The sequence below is a fragment of the Canis lupus genome, chromosome 4 (assembly GCF_048164855.1).
Source record: "Canis lupus baileyi chromosome 4, mCanLup2.hap1, whole genome shotgun sequence".
In the NCBI taxonomy this organism is placed as follows: domain Eukaryota; kingdom Metazoa; phylum Chordata; class Mammalia; order Carnivora; family Canidae; genus Canis; species Canis lupus.
In genome coordinates, this window is record NC_132841.1 from 14,548,381 (window position 1) to 14,554,440 (window position 6,060).

Below are 6,060 nucleotides of genomic sequence, written 5' to 3' on the forward strand. Positions count from 1 at the left end.
GAAAGACTTACATAAAACCGAATCATTTATTAATATAAATATCCTCCAGGGTGAAAATGTGTCTTATGCAACTCGCTTTGTGATCTCAAACAGGTCATTTGAATCCTCTGGTTCTCCCTCACAAGGTTGTTATAAGGATCAAAAATAATAATGTATGTGAAATACTTTGTAGATTTTTAACTCCTCTACAACTGTAAGACACATGTAGAGAACCAAAAGAAACACACAGAATTATAAAATCCTGAGTGATTAAGAAAGATGATTGGCTCTACATAAGTGGGCTTCTCGAGAAAAACATGCTATAGCCTTGTGACGTCTTTTTGGCCATTAAGGCTTCCTCTTACTCACTGAGGGTTTAAACTTTAGTCTATACTATAGCTAATAGATATATATCCTATCGGCTGTAAATAAACAATGAAACTGAGATCACGTGTTCTCTTCATCAGCAGCCAGAAATACAACAGAAGGGAGTGGGCAACACGGGAGAGTGTGCTCCCTAAGAAAAACAACGGGAGTGCTCAAAACATTGTGGGTATGATGCAATGTTGTAAAAGCATCCCTGGCAGGATAAGGGGATCCCAGGATTTTAAAAGGAAAGGAAGAGAAAGTTCACTTACCAATGTTCTAAGAGTATAATCAATGAAAAAGATGCACCTGGAAAGTACCTGAAAAGGGGGTAAAAAATTACAAGGCATAAAGTGACTACAGCAGGTCACAAACTATGAGAACTACAGGAAATGGTTTGGAGACTCATATTCTTAAAACGTCAACATAAGGTATGTTTAAATTGTAACCTAGGCCAGAGAGTCATGAATAATCAGTTTGTCTTGGAGAATTCTGGAATTATAAACAAAAGGATACAAAGCATTGCCCAAGGTAAATATTGACATGACTGAAGAGGAACTAGAAAAACTTTTAATGAAGCCAAAAATACTGCATCTGGGGAAGATGTTTCACATTCTTATAATAAACACTCGGATAGAAGTTTAAGGATGGTGGGGAGGAATTATTATCCAGTAGGTTGAAAAATTGAATTAGAACAAAAGTTTTTTTCCAATTTAAAACAATAATACTATAAAAACGTAACTATTAATTTTTAAAACCATGTTATTTCTTAAAATAAAGATAATTCTCTCTGCCAACACCTATTTGCCCAAAATTTGAGAGGATAAGTATTCACATCCTGAAAGAGCCACCCAATTTATACCGGGGCAGATGTGCCGTGGCTTCTTCCTCAACTCCCAGCTGCCCAGGGGTCAGGCGGTCTGGGAAGTCCCTCCTGGCCTGGACAGGCCCCTGCCCCTGCCCTGACAAACATCCCCATCAGCTGCACACAAACACCCCCCATCACGGAGATGGAGGGAAGCACTCCCCTCGATCCCCCAGGTTCATACCTTCCTTCCTTGCAGAGGATGTTCAGGTGGGGTAACCTGAAACTTAGAATAAACAGAAGCCCATTATTGCTGCTTAGTGGGAGCCAGTGAAGGATCTTGTCAGCAGAACAGCACCATGGCAACCAGTTCTTCAAAGCGTTTTTTAAAAATACAAGTCAAATTTCATCTGGAAACATCCCAATTACCCAATTAGACTAAGCTGCGAAGTCTTTTTAGAATAATCTCAGATCATAAGTGAGTGAATAGCTCAAACCCAAACCGTTGCTTGCTGATACTCAGAAAATGCACGTCGTGGGTACTGTATTCTGGGAGGAAGACAGTTCTTTATTAGCAGGAGAAATGAAGGCAGTCTGCCTTTCCATAGGGTCCTCAAAGCTAACGTAATATGGGAGCATAGGCTGTTGGGAACCATGAGATTCTGGTTTTATTTTTCTCATCTTACATGGGGAAGATGGGGAAACTGAGGAACTATAAGTAGCCTCATCCCCGATGGGACACAGACCGAGGCTGGGGTGGGGAGAGTCTAGCATGCTCTTGCTTTGTGTGCGCATGCACGTCGCGTGGCTCCAAGGAGCTGGTGAAATTAGGCCTCGAGCTCTGTGGATTCCATCTCTGAGATGTCTCTACCTTCCATCTCTGCTCCCCACTCTTTCCTGTGCCTGTCTGGTTTTCAGTGTCGATGGCCTGGATCGTAGGCACTCCTCCCATGTTGCTGCTGGGCATGCCTACCAACGCACAGTCAGACGAGCGCCTCCCCTATGCTCAAAGGATCAAAAGCTTCCCTGTAGCCTGTAAAAAAAAAAAGTTCCCTGTGCCAAGGATAGCAGTCAAGGTGTCTTCGATGTCACAGGTTAATAGAATTAAAAGAATTGTCCACTACACCCTCCCCCACCACCCAGCACACCAGGAGCCACCAACACTCTATTATTCAGGGGATGTTCTCTGTCAGTCTGGAATTAACGTATCTACCTTGGCTTCTTTTTTCTTTTTTTTTTTATTTATTTATGATAGTCACACAGAGAGAGAGAGAGGCAGAGACACAGGCAGAGGGAGAAGCAGGCTCCATGCACCGGGAGCCCGAAGTGGGATTCGATCCTGGGTCTCCAGGATCGCGCCCTGGGCCAAAGGCAGGCGCCAAACCGCTGCGCCACCCAGAGATCCCTCTACCTTGGCTTCTTATCACTCACCCCCTCAAGGCCCAGGCCCAGACCATGAAGTGTCTCCCTAATCCCTTGCAGGTGTATTGCTAGATCTTGAGAATCTTGGCTTGTCACACACCAGGCTCTGTGCAAACACATTTTCCACACGCGGTCTCGCTTCATCCTCACTACTGTCCTGTGGGATGGTTACTGCCGCTGATCCCATTTCATGGATGAGGAAACAGAAGCACGGAGAGGAGAGGCAAGGTGGCTGTCATCACAGAGAGCAGGTGGCAAGCCTCACTGCAGGGCTCCTGCAGTCTCTTGGTTGTGTTCTCCCTCGTTGGGGGTAACGTTTGCTCTGCATGCCCAACTTTGACCCTCAATGGGATCGTGTGTTTTTCACTCTCCTGCCTTTGAAAGGTGAGAGGCACTATGTCGATGGGTAAGCCCAGCTTCCTCATCTGCAAAATGGAGATAATCACTGACTGTATAGTCTTGTTTTCGAAGGACCACATGAGCTACCGCATTAGGAGGAAGCACTTGGAATTATGCCTGGCCCACAGCAAGTACTGGACGAACTTCAGATATTAATTGATTAGATGACTGTTTCTCCAACAGGAATTTGAGCTCCTCCATCCAGTTTAGCTTGGTATTCCCCAGACCTCCAAACCTGATGTAGCGCTCTGCACAAGTTGGGCACTAAGTAAATAGCTAGTCAAATATTAATACAATTTGCCGTTGTGAATGGATACACTGGATCGATCACTCCTCTTCCCATCACAGTTAAAATAAAACCCAAGGTCTCTACCACACCCCACCAGGTGTGCTCTATCCTGGCATTGGACTACTCGTCCCACCTCATTTCCTCCCTCCTCCCTTTTCTCTCCCTCCCTCCACTTTCACCACCCAGTGACCACCTCGCCCTTCCTCAAACACATCCAACGCATTCCTTTCTCAGAGGCTCTACTATAACGTCTCTCTTACTCTGCTACATTTTTCATAGAACTTGACAATTTCTTATATATCTTATCTATGCATTTATTATTTGCCTTCCCCATCAGAACGGGAGCTCCATGAGGGCATCAGCCTTGTTTGGTTCACTGCTGTATTCCCTGGGCCCAGACAGTGAGTGGCATATAGCAGATGTTCAGTAATGATTGAATGAATACATGGATGAACAAGTGAATCTCCGAACACCACAACAGTGTTGAAGGGTACACACCATTTTACAGATTTAAAAAAAAAAAAAAAAAACTAAGCTAAACTAGGATGTAGAGCTATTAACTACTTTTCTCAGAAGCACACGTTTAGTATAAGGCAGAGCCTGAATTTTATCCATCTCTCTCTGATTCCAAAATTGATTCGGTGTCTCCTGATCTTAAGGCGTTTAGGTGCCACCTTCGAGAGATTTGCCACATTCCACATAACATCTGAACTAATATTTACCTCACATTTTTATTTAAGTCACTTATATCTTATGCAAATAATTTTATTTTAAAAGAAAAGCAATCATTCCCATGGAATAAATCACACTGAAATAGATGTGTATCCATTAAAATTCAAAATATTCATCAGTGTATTTTGAAGCAGAGATACGCCTGCTGCATTTGAAAACACAGATCCTGCCTCTTTCACCCCTGCACCCCTGGGGCTGATCCGGAAACCCGCTGCCCAGGGGTCAGAATCCTCTATACCCCACAATCTGTATTCTCACTTCTCATTCACTCAGGCCTTCTGCTCACAAATCATTCTGCCCTTTCATGGGACATTCCTCATTGAGAGAAACTAGAAAGAAGCCTTTAAAATACGCACACACATACATACATATACGCGCGCACACGCACACACACACGCCCCGTAAGGGAAATTCATGAGAGCCCATGAACACTCCAGCTCCCCAAATGAAAGCAAAAGCAAGATGCAGGAGGTGGGAAGAGAGAAATTAATTGAAACCTTGAGGCTGTCAAGACATACTGAGGAAAATCTCTCTGAGTTAAAGATCGGGGACATAATCAAGGAAAGTGGCTTCTTATAAAAGCTTGATTGGTTGATCGAAATCTCTAGCCATTCCGAAAATAATTGCCTAGAAGAAAGCACCGAGCAACCTGTCTGCTGGGAAAGGAACAGCCCTGGCTGCCAGTGGCCGGGCCTAGCCAGCTGCCCCCTCTCCTGCCCACCTGGCCACCGAGATGCACTGAACCTGCTGAGGAGGCGCATTGCCTGTGATGTTCTGCTCCAACATGCATGCATGTTTCTCATGGATGTGAATTCTCAATGACATAGAGGAAGTGTTTGTGCTCTTTGTTTCTGCAGCTTTTTCATCTCTGTGTCAGTGTTTTATAAATATTCAGTCTGTACTCCCCTTGGCACAGGCTAAGGAACAAGGAGGAGGGACCACGGCCTGCTGCAGGCAAAGCTACCAGAAACTCTGTGCGGGGTACTCCTCTGAGTCCCCAGAACATCTTCCCTTGAGGGGCTTCCTCTGCCTGCATCAGCTTGGGCTCATCTCCTTCCTGACCACACCGGGCCATCAAATATGCAAATATGACCACATATTATTTAGGCGGGAAGTCTTCAGCATGCTCTACTGCCAGCGCCAGAGAACTCGTGGTCCTTGAGGTGATGTGCAAGGCCTTGCAGGATTTTGCCCTGACCTACCTTTTCTGAGCTCTTCTCCCAAATCATTCCTGTACCAACTAAAAGCCCCTCATGTTCTCTCACACCTCTGGGCCTGCGTAGGTTGTCCACCTTGGAAGTTCATTTTCATCCTGTAAGACTCTGCTCCATGAAGCCTTCTCTCACCGATCCCCTGCCCAAGTCAACTGACTCATGGAAGAGTGATGTCCAGAGCCTCAAAGAAATGTCCCCACATAAGGCTCCAGTCTTGTGTCCAAGGCCGGCTCATACTCCACCCACCTCCTTAAGGAAGACTTCCTTGATTGTTGCTGTTGTTTTTTTTTTTTAAACTCAGCCCACACAGATCTCCAACTTTCCTGAGTTTTTATGTTATTTAAATCTTGTGACACACATCTGAACACTTTTCTCCTACCACAGATTTGAAGTAAATGCCAAAAATTCTGACCAAGTCATTCTCTTCCAGGAATCTGTCCTGAGGAAATAATCAAGAAGCTGATTAAAGATTTATGAACACAGATGCTCATTACATCATTTTTTATAATTACAAAAAAACAGGGAACAACCTAAGTGTGTAACAGTGGGAGGTAGTTATATAAAATATATCCATACGGCCATTAAAAATATTTTGAAGAATATATAAGGACATGGAAAATGCCCATGAAATAATGTTATCTTAAAAAGTGGAATCTAAAGCTGCATGTAAGGTGTGATCCCAGATCTATAAAAGAATATATACATCTCTTTTAATATAGAGGTGGAATGTCAGGATGATGAGCAGCATGGACACCAGAACTGGGTAGGCTTCATCCTTTGGTCTTGGGAATATTACTCAACCATTCTTTCCTTCACTTTCCTTTTCCATAATTTTGGGATAATAATAGCACCTT